The sequence below is a fragment of the Eupeodes corollae genome, chromosome 1, assembly GCF_945859685.1.
Source record: "Eupeodes corollae chromosome 1, idEupCoro1.1, whole genome shotgun sequence".
In the NCBI taxonomy this organism is placed as follows: Eukaryota; Metazoa; Arthropoda; class Insecta; order Diptera; family Syrphidae; genus Eupeodes; species Eupeodes corollae.
The window spans coordinates 143,487,914-143,502,599 of record NC_079147.1 but is presented as its reverse complement, the minus strand read 5'-3'; the positions used below and the strand labels follow the sequence as shown (position 1 = coordinate 143,502,599).

At 37.3% G+C, this 14,686-nt stretch overlaps 1 protein-coding gene across 15 annotated transcripts in view; it reads right to left on the bottom strand.

The window, feature by feature from the left end:
- Window positions 1-14,686, bottom strand: part of LOC129953677 (glutamate-gated chloride channel) — a 240,227-nt gene that overhangs the window by 91,795 nt on the left and 133,746 nt on the right. The gene's annotated exons all lie outside the window — the stretch shown is intronic.

The following is a 14,686-nucleotide window of genomic DNA, read 5'->3' as shown; positions in this document are numbered from 1 at the left end:
TAGTGTGTAATGTAATGTAATGTATTGGGAGCGATGCTAACGCTCATCATATTGTATGGGGTAGCACGAATATCAACGACAGAGGTGAGTCTCTTTTTGATTATATTCTTGCTATTAACCTCTTAGTAAGTAATGTTGGAAATGAAAGAACCTTCAAAACTTAAACTCGACAAGAAGTCTTTCAAATAACTCATGTCTCAGATACTATACACCATATGATCTTGGACTGGAAAGTATTCAAAGAACACTCGTTCTCTGATCATAGATATGTATATCCAGTTCAATATAAATGTGGATGATAACCCGAGTCCATTGACTTTTCAAAACTATCAGAAAACTGACTGGGCTTCATACAGGAACTCATTACTGAGCTTACTAGAACCTGGACTATCTGGTCCTTCCTCTAACGCTAACGAACTTGACAACAAAGTCAATGACCTTACCTCAGCTATGAACAGATCGCTAGAAATTGCTTGTCCACTTATACACATAAGAGGAAAGAGGAAACCACAATGGTGAGCCTCAGAGCTTGACTCGCTCAGGAAGGAATACAGGAAACTTTTCATCCGGGCCAAAGCCGCAAGACTAGCCTCTCACAGGGACTGTTACAAAGAATCCCTAAGAATCTACAAGAAAGCACTAATGAAATCTAAGCAATCTTCTTGGCGAACCTTCTGTGGCACGATAGAAGAAACTTCTGAAGCCTCTAGGTTATTGAAAATTCTTTCAACTAGTCCAGCGATGCCAAGCTGCTTGAAAAATTCAGACGGCTCCTGGACAAATTCAACTAATGAATCGCTGAACTTACTATTGTACACTCACTTTCCTGGTAGTTCTCTTACCGAAACTTGCAACAATTATATACGTTCAAGTTCAAATACCACATATACACAAGGTCTGATCACAAGGGATAAGCTACAATGGGCTCTCAACAGCTTCAAACCATTTAAATCTGCAGGACCAGATGAAATAATACCAGCCGAGTTACAAAAGACTTCTGACATAATTGCACCAAACCTTGAGGCAATTTTTACCAGCTGTCTTTACCTGGTCCATGTTCATTCGACATGGAGAGAAGTTAAAGTTGTTTTTATACCCAATTCAATCCTAAAGATTTACGACCTATAAGTCTATGATCATTCCTTCTTAAGACCTTGGAAAGATTGAGTCCCTTACGAAAAGTGAGAGGCTGATTATACGGATATGATTTAGATCGTTTAGATCGTTAAAGAAGAATTCTCCTAGGTAATTCTTGCGATTTCGAGCCAGAGCAGCGCATGTACAGAGAAGGTGAAGAAGTGTTTCCATCTCCATACAGCTTCTGCAAAAAGTCATTTGAGTATACGAATAGCCGCGTGGCGTGCTTTTCTATTGGACAGTGTCCGGTTGTGGCATCTACTATCGAGCATGTATACGATCTGCTTTGAGATAGAAAGCACCGTGATCGCTTCAAATCTAGTGTTGGCCAGATGTTTTTTCTCACCTGACACGTGGTGATGTTGTTAAACCTGTTTGCTTTCTCCATAGCGTCGTGCATTAGCAATAGTTTACAAGTAGCAATTGGTATACTAGCATTTGCTAAACGTGGTAGAATGGACTGTACTGTAACTGTACCGTTCCTGGAGAGGTTATCTGCCTTACAGTTACCTGCAATGTCTCTGTGGCCCGGCACCCAGCAAAGGTGAATATTAAACTGTTGCGCCATCTCCATTAGAGTTGATCGACAGTTATGGACTGTTATAGAGTTTGTAGAGACAAAGTCCAGAGATTTGATAGCGGCCTGACTATCTGAGAAGATACGAATATCAGATGTTGATATCACGTTTTCTTTAAGCCAGGACAAGACTTCTTTTATCGCCAATAGTTCCGTTTAGAACACTCTACAATGGTTGGGAAGGCGGAATGAGAGACTTAATTTCAGTAGTCCAAAGTACACACCTCCACCAACCCCAACGTTTGTTTTTGAACCATCTGTATAAAAATGTACTGACTCGTCTTCCAGGAATGCCAGAAAGATCTTGGAGGTATATAGCAGACGCAAAGCTTGCAGCAATTTTTGTTTGCTAAATATGTCAAGAGGTGTCCAGGTAGAGTGCCGCAGATGGGGTCGTGTGGAGCGATCCGCTTATACTTAAGCAAGCTGAACGTTGGAACTTATTTAATTTATCGCGGCTTATAGCTTTCTCCAAATCAGTTAACCATACTACCTTCTACCACACCGTACATTAAAATCGTTCTGATTACCGATGTGTATAGCCAATGCGTGATTTAGGGTTGTAAGCCCCATTTCTTACCAATAGCTTCTTTTGCAAGAAAAGAGAGGTACTGCAGCACATTTGACTCTTTCCTGTTTAGTTTTTGTTTATCTTAAACAAGACCCAGCTATTAAGCCTCATCCGAGAATTTTAATTGGATTCCTTTAATATAGGGAGGGTTGACAAATGGAATTTTGTATCTCCTCGAAAATAAGACTAAATCGATTTTGTGTGGTTTAACACCCAGTACACACCGATCACCCAAAGTATTTGTCTGTCTAAGGCATTTGTAAGAGTTCTTTTAAGGTGTTACGATGCTTTCCTGGAACTGCTATAGCAACATCGTCCGCATAGGCTATCACTCTGTAACCCTCCGCATCCAGACTAATTAAGATTTCATTTACCACTAGGTTCCAGAGGAGTCACCTTACGGTGTAACGCTGTTTCCACCGACTTATCTTTACAAAAGGCGTGTAAGGCGTGTTGAGATGAAAACAGAAGTTTTATATCAATACTTGGAATGATGATAGACTTATAGGTAATATATCTTTAGCATTGACTTTTGCGAGCATTTACCTGCTTTGGGTATAAAAACAACTTTAACTTCTCTTCATGCCAAGGGAATATGGACTAGGAATATAGTGCTGGTAAAAATTGCCTCAAGTCTGAAGTTTTTTGTAGTTCGGCTGGTATTATTCCATTTGGTCCTGCAGATTTAAATAGTTTGAAGCTATTGAGTGCCCATTGTAGCTTGTTTCTTGTGTTCGGATCTTGTGGATATTTTCTATTGGAACTGTAACGCATATGATTGTTGCAAGTTTCAGTAAGAGAACTACCAGGAAAGTAAGTGTCCAGTAGTAAGTTCAGCGATTCATTACTTGAATTTGTCTAGGAGCCGACTCCTTTTTTCAAGCAGCTTGGCATTGCTGAATTAGTTGAAGGATCGCCAGGAAGATCGGTTAGATTTACTTAGTGCCTTCTAGTAAATTCTTAGGGCTTCTTTGTAAGAATCCCTGTTTTTCCACAGCTTGAAACATTTGTATTTTGTTGAGTGGTGGTTGGATTAATTTTTTAATGTTGATTTTCCAGGAAATACAGGGGGCAGCCTTTGCCTCCTGAAGTTTTAACTTCATGTGTTTTTTTCATGCAAAGGTTAATTGTTAAGGTCAGACCTATGTATTCAACTTCCTTAACAACTTGAACTTCCTGATTCTGGTACTTCGATTTCTTATAACTAGTGTAGATTTGTTTAGGTTGACTGATAAATTCCATGTATCGCAGTATTTTTTAGATTTGACGATCCTTTCTTGGAGTTGTTCTGGGGAATCCAATAAAAGTACGATATCATCAGCATACAATAAGCGCGAAACATTTTCTGACGCAAAAGTTCACCCCTCCTTTCTCATATCGTAAATTTCTTGATATTTTCCGTCAATTCAGGAACATTTTCTAAACTATTTGTGAAGTTGCTGCAAACTCTTGAGTTAAGAGACAAGTTGACATTTTTGCTTTTCTTCACTATTTTAAATATCAACTGAAAATTTGAAATTTAAAACATAGCCTAATTGCGTTTTTAAAAATTTCCCTGGGAAAAAACTCGACAAGAGGTCCTAGACATAACTCTTGTCTCCGAAACTATACACCATATGATCTTGGACTGGAAAGTATCCTACTTGTTTTTTGTCTTTGTTGATTTCCCCATTATTAAGTTTCTTGTCTTTGGTGGTTTTCCCATTATTTCAAAAAGGAGATACATCGAGGGATATCGCTTTTAAATGCGTCTATGTGATATTCAGCAGACTTACTTTGTGGGTGAACGTAAACTCCAAGCTTTTTATAGATTTTAAGGCAGCATTTGACGGAATTGATAAAGAGGAACATTTTCTAAAACTTTTGAATATCGGCATATCTTCTATAATGATCAAAATTTCAAGAGCTGTTTATGCTAAAGATTGGGATGGAGAAAGCCTTTCCAAAGAGATCAGCTCTTCAATGGGACTTATACAAAGATGTGCGTTGAGAACTCTATTATTCACTCTATTTATTGAACTTTAAGAGTTTGCAGCAAGTTCACAAATAGTTTAGAAAATGTTCCTGAATTGACGGAAAATATCAAGAAGTTTACGATATGCATTTTGATCTAGCGCCCATTTTTAACTTCCCATAGGAAGTTAATGTAATGGGTCCGATTTGTCAAATTGAAAATTTTGACATTTCTCGACGTTTCAAGCTTCCTAGAGTCGAAATAAAAGATTTTTAGAAAGATGTCTGTGCGTGCGTGTCTACGTATGTACGTTTGTACGTCCGTACGTCCGTACGTTCGCGACGTTTTTTTCGTCGTCCATAGCTCAAGAACCAGAAGAGATATCGACTTCAAATAAATTTTGTTATACATACAATAAGGCAGAAAGATGCAGAAAGGGCTCTCAAGAAAATTGGGAGGGTGGTTTTTTTACTATAGCAGTTTGAAAAAAAGGTAAACATTTTGGTTAACCCTAAATATCTTACGAACCAAAAACGCTAGAGACTTGAATTAAATTTTATATAATATATTGTAACATGATACCAAACAGGTATATTTTTTGAAAAAAATCAATATAACGGTTTTTTTTTTAAATCAATAAAACTGGAAAAAAAAAATTTGTCACCTCCAAAATTTTACGACTGAAGTATAATTTCATCTCTAAAACAATTTTGTACAACGAAGAATAATGTTTTTGATATCTGATAAAATTTTGAGAAAAATCTAATTGACAGTTTTTTTATAAAAAATAAAAATCTAAAAAAAAACATTACTCAAAGTTGGTAAAAATTGAATATCGATTCAAATATCTTTTCAAAAACTTGAAATTTAGGCTTCAAACTTATTTTATCTTATAAGAAATATAGTTTTCAACATTTTGAAGAATGTTGAGAAAAATCGAATTGACAGTTTTTTTACAACTTTGACATATTGGCTTTAATTTACTTTTATCTTTCAAAACATCTTGTTGTCAACATTCAGTTAAAGTTTGAAAAAAATCGAATTGACAGTTTTTTTACAAAAAATAAAAACCTAAAAAAAAATGTATAAAAGTTGGTAAAAAAATTTTAAATATTGGCTTCAAAGTAATTTTATCTCATAAGAAATATTGTTTTCAACATTTGGTAAAATTTTTAAAAAATCGAATTGACAGTTTTTTTTACAAAAAATAAAACTCTTTCGACTCAAATAGCTTTTCAAAACTTAAAAATATTGGCTTGAAACTTATTTTATTTCACAGAAAATATTTTTTTCCATATTCAGTAATTTTTATATAAAAATCCAACAGTCCGTTTTTTCATAAAAAATAAAATCTACAAAAAATAGTACGCAAATTTGGTAAAAATTGATACGAGTACATATAGACAAACTTTTAAGCAAGACAAATCGACAGACGGGATGGGAAGTTATCAGTGTGGGTCGCATCCCAGCCTCTTTTTATAATAAGTCTGAAATTGAGAAATGTGAAATAAAATGCTGAAAAAACTTAACATTTAGGAGTGGTTCATATTCAACATCGGAACTTAAAATTTGATCACCCTTTAGCTACTAAATAAATTCATATTTCATTCAGTAGGTATTAAATTTAAGGTTTAATCTTTTGAAATACACCACGCATTTAAGCCTTAAACACATTTTTGTTGTTGATTTACTATACTTAGTAAAATCTAAATCAACAACAACAAAATAATTAATTATTAAATGCACCATGTGCGCTCATTACCCTCGGTATTTCCACGCATGAGGAAGTTGTTTATCCGCACGCGGCTCTATGCGATGGATGAATATGGGTTGGATACTTGGGTACCTTCAAATGCGTTAGCTCTTATATCCCAAAACTTCTATGACTGCCATCACAGGCAGTGGCTGGCAGCATGTTTCGAACATTCAACAAAACACACCCGATCAGAATTTTGAATGAAAATGCATCATCGTTCATGGTACTTCCCTCAACTCAACTTACCCCCCCCCCCCTCCTTAAACTTTCTTTATATTTTGTGCACAGATTAACCAGCGCATATTAATTTAATGTAAATCTATCTACTTATGTACTTTGTACATATGTTTATTAAAAGAATGACATTGCTCTGCAGTCGCTGGGTGTAATTACTGCGATAAGATAATTAGGAAGTGTACATGTACTCAAAGGAGGGTGCATTGTTTTGAATGTATGCCTCAGGTTAATTATTTTGTTGCATACAACTCATAAAGATAGATGAATAATATTCGCTTCTGTACTTTTTAACATTTTGTTTTTATTTTTCAAATATTGAGAGCACAACGATGTCATCGTGTTTTCATCTTTTTATTCTGTGTTTTATGTGATGTAATTGTTATTATCAGAGACTGTGAAGTAGGTCAAGGTGCTTTAAGTTTGCTTTTGATGTTCTTACCTATTTAACCAAACGCTATTTGCTTGTAACATAAAATACAAAAGTCATATGGGTGGACTTGTAAGTCGCAAACAAACAAAATTTCAAAAAATTTTACCTACCAATAAATTTGTAGGTTGGCTACAGGAAAGGAAAGGGTAGTTGGGTGTAGGAAAAGTTTGAGTTTAAACGTACCTGGACAAGCTGGTCATGTTTTTAGTATTCTCCATGTAGGGCATACTCATATGTACATACGTCCATAGGTACCTCCTGTTATACGAGTACATATAAATGTCCACATTTTGAACAAAAAATAAATACGAACTCAAAGTATACTCAGGAATAGTGAGGAAAAGAATGAGGTTTTTTCAGGTATGTTTGCGTTTGACGTAAAATGTATAATGAACAGCATATAAATTAAGACATTCTCGTTTAATGATATTAAAAAAAAGAATTAAATTACAAAACTTAGAATCGGGCCCAAATTGAGTTACATAAAGCAAAACGTTAGTTTATTGCTTAAAGAATATGACCCCTAATACTTTTTTTTCGAACTCGAGATTTTATTCGGGATGCGACTCACACTGATAAGTTCCTATCCCGTCTGTGGATTTGTCTTGTTTAAATAATTTGTAGGTTTTCGTGTTTTGTTAAAAAAGTTGAATTATTTTTAAAAAATGATAAAATAAGGAGCAATATTTTGAATATGATGAAATAGTTTGATTCCAGAATCTATTTTTGCTAACGAGATTTTTAGTCGAAAACTTATTTGAACCAATTTGAATAGCATTTCTTAAAAGTTTTTATATTTCTAATAAAGGGTGATTTTTTTGAGGTTAGGATTTTCATGCATTAGTATTTGACAGATCACGCGGGATTTCAGACATAGTATCAAAGAGAAAGATGCTCAGTATGCTTTGACATTTCATCATGAATAGACTTACTAACGAGCAACGCTTGCAAATCATTGAATTTTATTACCAAAATCAGTGTTCGGTTCCGCTTTTTTATCGACAAATTTTGTTCAGCGATGAGGCTCATTTCTGGTTGAATGGCTACGTAAATAAGCAAAATTGCCACATTTGGAGTGAAGAGTGAAGAGCAACCAGAAGCCGTTCAAGAACTGCCCATGCATCCCGAAAAATGCACTGTTTGGTGTGGCAACGTTACGGTGAATGGCGATCGCTATCGTTCAATGCTAACAAACTTTTTGTTGCCAAAAATGGAAGAACTGAACTTGGTTGACATGTGGTTTCAACAAGATGGCGCTACATGCCACACAGCTCGCGATTCTATGGCCATTTTGAAGGAAAACTTCGGAGAACAATTCATCTCAAGGAATGGACCGGTAAGTTGGCCACCAAGATAAATAAGCCAGCAACTATTCCAGCTTTGGAAGACAACATTTCCGAAGAAATTCGGGCTATTCCGGCCGAAATGCTCGAAAAAGTTACCCAAAATTGGACTTTCCGAATGGACCCGCTAAGACGCAGACACGGTCAACATTTAAATGAAATTATCTTCAAAAAGTAAATGTCATGGACCAATCTAACGTTTCAAATAAAGAATCGATGAGATTTTGCAAATTTTATGCGTTTTTTTTCTTAAAAAGTTCTCAGGCTCTTAAAAAATCACCGTTTATAAACAACTACAAATTTGATGAATGAATTTAATTTAAAGTCAATATCTTCTATTATTCACGAGATATCGAACACCGAAAATCAATTTTTATACATTTTGAGTACTTTTTTTTGTAGATTTCAATGTTATGTAGATTTTTTTTGTATGGGTGTTCAAATGGTAGACATGTGCATTGTGCATTCAAGAGGACCCAAGCGTCTACAGGTTTTTCTCAAAACCGACCTCTGTATTTCAACTCCTTTTTTCACCTCCCCGCGCTAAACATCGGGTACCAGCCTTGTACCTCAACTGGAGATTGGGTTCTAACCCCAGTGGATAGTTGTTGGGGGCAGCAAACGAGAGAGAGGGGAGAGGTGTTTCCAATAAGGCACCTCTCTTTATCCAGACGGCAGCGGACGAATTCTCGAGATGGAATCAACGGTGGCGTCTACAGTTCCAGTAAGGTTGAACTACATAGTGAACACCTTATAGGGTTTCCACCACTTATTCGGAGCCCACACTTCCGCAGATCGTGGGAAAAACCCAGGTGCTTCAAATCGATACTGACCATCTCTTTATCGATTTTAAATCCGTGTATGACAGCATCTATGCCGAAGAGCAATACAGAACATTGTCTAGTTTTGGCATCCCTGTCAAACTTATCCGTTTGTGCAGAATGACGATGGAGAATGCACGCTGGTCTATCAAAAACGGAAAAGAATTCACCGATGCATTTGATGTCAAAAAATGTTTAAGACAAGGCGATGCACTGTCATGCCACTTCTTCAACATCGTTATGGAAAGAACTGTGCAAAACTGAACCGTCAGCACTAGATGCATAATTTTCCAAAGGTCCATCAAATTCATCGGATATGAAGATGATAATGACATAATTGGAAGATCGAAGCGTGATGTAAGTGGAGCGTTTTTGAGCATTGCGACGGAAGCGAAGAAAATGGGTTTAGTGGTCAATGAGGCCAAGACCAAGTATATGCTGTCATCAAAAAAGGACATTGAATAGCGACGCCTTGGACAAAACGTCACCATGGACTGCTCGAGGTAGTTAAGGACTTTGTCTACCTAGGCACCGCTATAAACACAGACAACGGCACCAGTGCTGAAATCAAACGAAGAATAACTCTTGCAAATCGCTGTTTCTTTCGACTTAGAAGGCAATTGAGAAGTAAAGTCCTCTCTCGAGCATCTAAAATCACCATCTATAAGACACTCATCATCCTGGTTCTCATTTATGGCGCTGAGGCCTGGACCCTGTCAAAGAAAGTTGAGAGCGTCTTAGGATGCTTCGAGAGAAAAATTCTTCTTGTGACTTTTTGTCCCGTACGCACAGATGGAGAATGGAGGAGAAAATATAACGACAAACTGCACGGGCTGTACAGCGACACTGCCCTAGTTAACAGAATTCAAATCCATGGACTTAGAAGGCTGGGTCAGCCCAGAATGTCTTCGAATTCAATCCCGAGGGACGGCGAAGTAGAGGAAGACCGCGTCTTAGGTGGCGCATGCAGGTGGGTGAAGACCTCACCAACTTTCCGTGTGAAACTGGAAACAACTAGTTAGGGACTGAGCTGGCTAGATACGCATGTTGGTTGAGGCCCAGGTCCTTTTAGTAGGTGAGTAATATTTTTATGAAAAAAACTGACTGTTGGATTCTTACACAAGTTTTCCTGAATGTCGAAAACAATATTTTCTGTGAGATAAAAATTATAAGTCAATATTTTTAAATTTTGAAAAAATATTTGGGTCGAAAGTAAGTGTTTACTAAGTTTTAATATTGCTTTTTAAGGTTTTTATTTTATGTAAATTCTATTTTTCTTAAAATTTTACGCAAAAATAAAATTATTTTGATTATATTCGCAAAGTTTTGAAAGTATTTTTGAGTCGAATATCAAATTTTACCAACTTTTATAAATTTTGTTTAGGTTTTAATTTGTTTGTAAAAAAACTGTGAATTCGATTTTTTTCAAAATTTTACCAGATTTTTAAAACATTATTTTTCGAAGCAATAAATTATTTTGGAGAAAAATTCAATTTTTGTTTTTAAAATTTTCAGTTTTTTTGATTTATAAAAAAGCCGTTTGTTGGATTTTTTTCCAGAAATATATTTATTTGGTATCGTATATATAATATACAATTTTATTCAAGCATCATTGGTTCGTGAGATGTTCTGGTTGAACCAACATTTTCACCTCTTTTTTAAAAAGCTATGGTAAAAAAAATTACCCAGGAAATTTTCTCAAGAGCCCTTTCTGCATATTTCTGCCTTATTATCTGTATAGCTAAATATATTTAAAGTCGATATCTCTTCTGGTTCTTGAGGTATGGATGACGAAAAAAACTTCAAGACGTACGGACGTACGTACACACTCTTGTGTCTAGAACTTTTTCTACTTTTCCTTGGCAATAAAGAAATTGGGCGGTAACCGCTCACCTCTTTTATAGAATAGGCCTTGTGCCTTGGCGTGTTATAGAATAGGCACAATACTTTTGATTTTCCATGATTGTGAAATGACTTCAGTGTCAAGGATGTTGAAGGGAAATGAAGCGCAGTTTCAATAAACTACGTGCATTTTTAAGAATACGATAAGATATTTTGTCAAAGCCAGGAGTTTTGCCTTTTTCTTAAGCTAAAGAACTTTCCAGGTCAAGGATACTAATCTGGAGTTTTATAGAAGAGTTGATGCAGATAGATTGTAAGTTTGAGTTCTTGCCTAGCATCTCCGAGACTTGCTTTCTACTATTTCGTAAGACAAGTGCTTCAAAGAGTATATGCGTCTTCCACGAAGTTTCTGTATAACATGCGACTGCGACGGCCAATTTTCAAAATCTCTATCAATATTCTCATACGCTCAAGCGAGTCGCTTTGTTTTCCAGTCAACAGAGGCCTCTTCATTGTGTTGTGCCATATCAGATCATGAGTATAAAGAAGGGTTCGGATAATTTCTTAGTATATATCTAATCCGTTTGCCATCAATGTTGCTTGTCCTTGTCGCAGTGTTAAAGCAGGATTTAGCGAAAACAGGTTCACTAATCTTTTTTCATCTTTTTTTCACTTTTCCTATCGAACCACCTTTTGGTAAGTCATCGACATTTTTAGGCACTTTATATCGCTGTATCCACTTCTGCATACAAATGTCTTCCACTTTCTCGTATATTTAGCAGCTGCTGATTGCGACATTTTGGGACCTTTCGGGTAGATGCAAAGTAACGCAGCGTGTCGTAGCGCGACGAGTACTTAGCACTAATGGCGTTTAACGTAATTCTCTTTCAAAAGATCAACGACAACTGAACCTTTATTGACAATGCATCAAGGACAAAGCTCTCTCTATCGGCTCGCGAAGGAATTAGAGCGAAATCTTTCATTAATTTTCGGTAGTCAATCACGCTCTTATTTGAAAGACTGTAAATAAATTGATTGATGAATTTCCCTCTTCCAAAATCAAATCTGTATCCTCTCTATCGATTTCGAGAAAGTCTTTTGACCGTATAAGGCTATAGGCATATACTTGAACGTATCAATCTTTGGTGCATCCCGATCCTGCGTTTAAATCTTCTAGAACGAAAGTAAACTATGCAATAAATATGCAAATATTTGTAGTTATCCTGCTATTAACATGCAAATGAAAATGTGCAAAATATTACACCTAACCTCTTAAAACACACAATCATCCTCAAGGCTTTCAGAACAAGCTGAACAAAAAATATCCTCATAGAGGTAGGTTTCTCCTCAATCGAGGAAAGAAAAGAACTCCCTACATCAACAATTGTAGGAAAAATCCTTGAATCCTATAACCCTCTAATTCTTGTAGACTGCACCAAAATCTTAAAACGCTCCAACACACAAAAAAAAAATAAACCCTCTACATCACCTTAATGTTGCTCGAAAATCGGCATCATCTTTTTCACAAGTTACTGAATCCTTTCACCTGGAACAATTATACAATCCTCTTTACTGATGTCTCCAAGTACGAAGAAGGTACTTCCTTCGCAATTGTTGACTCAACCTCCTTTCATCAGTTAAACTACCACCAATTTTCTCCATGTAGAAGCCCTGAAAGTTATTAGCTTTTGAGTATTGGACTGTAGATTTACTATTTAGCTTAGTAAATATCTCTATTTTCAGGATCTCTATGGCTCGGTTAAAGAGTTTTCTACATTCTCTTCTGAACGAGTCGAGCGAGTCGAGCTCTGAGGCCCACCATTTTGGTTTTATCTTTCTTTTTAACAGTCTAAGTGGGCATGGAATTTCTAACGATCTATTCATAGCTAAGGTGAGGTCATTGACTTAGTTGTCAAGTCATGCAGGAAATGAAAAAGCTGATAAACTGGCAAGAATAGGTTTAACTAGGCAGACTCAACCGGCCTCCCTTTTAGAAGTAGGGAAGAAGAAACCGATGCATTGACATCTTCTCACCCACGTGAATATTCTGACTCACATCTACTTACTTACTTACTTAAGGTGGCGCTACAGTCCGGGGCGGACCTGGGCCTCAACCAACAAGCGTCTTCAGCCAGCTCGGTTCCTAGCTAGCTGTCTCCAGTTTCGCACGCCAAGTTGGTTGAGGTCCTCTCCCACCTGGGTGCGCCACCTGAGTCGCGGTCTTCCTCTACTGCGCCTTCCGTTGGACTTTAATTCTGCAGTTAGCAGAATGAAAGTCCGCCGTTGGACTATAAATTTGCTAACTAGGTCAGTGTTGCTGTACAGCCCGTACAGTTCGTCGTTATATCTTCTCCTCCATTCTCCATCTATGCATACGGGACCAAAAATCACAAGAAGGATTTTTCTCTCGAAGCATCCTAAGACGCTCTCATCTTTCTTTGTCAGGGTCCAGGCCCGCCATAGATGAGAACCGGGATGATGAGTGTCTTATAGATGGTGATTATACATGCTGGAGAGAGGACTTTACTTCTCAATTGCCTTCTGAGTCCAAAGAAGCAGCGATTTGCAAGTTATTCTTCGTTTGATTTCAGCGCTGGTGTCGTTGTCTGTATTAATAGCGGTGCCTAGGTAGACAAAGTCCTTAACTACCTCAAAGTTATAGCTGTCCATGGTGACGTTTTGTCCATGACGTCGTCGTTCAGTGTCCTTTTTGATGACAGCATATACTTGGTCTTGCCGTCGAAATGCTCAAAAACGCTCCACAGACATCACGCTTTGATCTTCCAATTATGTCAATATCATCTGCGTACCCGAGTAATTGGATCGACCTTTGGAAGATTGTGCCTCTAGTGTTGACGGTTGAGTTTTGCACAATTCTTTCCAGAACGATGTTGAAGAAGTCGCATGACAGTGCATTGCCTTGTCTAAAACCTTTTTTGACATCAAATGCATCGGTAAGATATTTTCCGACCTTGATAGAGCAGCGTGCATTCTCCATTGTCATTCTGCAAAAACGGATAAGTTTGACAGGGATGCCAAAACTAGACATTGCTCGGTAGAGCTCTTCCCTATAGATGCTGTCACACGCGGCTTTACAATCGATAAAGAGATGGTGGGTATTGATTTGAAGCTCCTGGGTTTTTTCCAAGATCTGCCGTAGTGTGAATATTTGGTCGATAGTGGACTTTCCTGGTCTGAAGCCACACTGATAATGACCAATCAGGTTGTTGACGAATGGCTTCAGACGTTCACATAATACGGCAGAGAGGATCTTATACGCAATGTTAAAGAGACTGATGCCTCTGTAGTTGGCGCAGTTTAGAGGGTCTCCTTTCTTATGTATCGGGCACACTATGCTGAGATTCCACTAATTGGGCATGCTTTCTTCCGACCATATTTTGCAGATGAGTTGGTGCATGCTCCGTACCAAGTCATCGCCTGCTGCTTAGTTCGGCAGCGATGCCGTCAGCTCCAGCAGCTTTGTTTGACTTAAGTTTAGATATAGCTATCTCCACTTCGTCAAGGTCGGGTAGGCGGAATTATTGATCTGCGTCGCCGAGGTTGAGTGGTTCTATCTCCCTTACAGCGGAATTCGGTTTGTCATCGCCGTTATTCTGACTCACATCTATACAAAAAAAAATTTCTATAGACTCACATCTATACAAAAAAAATCGCGCACAGCTTGCAGTAACTACACTCACGCCTTGGGCACGCTCTGTCATAGGAGTCTTTTCATAAGTTTTAATCTTGGTTTTCACAATAGATCTACACTGATCTAAGTAACAAGACTAACCGACAGCCCATTAACCTAACCGGTGGTTTAAGTGTGGTAAGCGTCCTGTACTACGTGGAAGATTTCCATTGGATAGAAAAATAAATCCATTTATTTTGACATTTTCCTAAAGATTGATGAATATAATGAAAAGTATTGAAAGATATTTTAATCGAGAAATGGGGCCCCCCAAGCATTAACTACAGCCTGAAGCCATATTAGAAAGTAAACAAACCAAACAGTTTG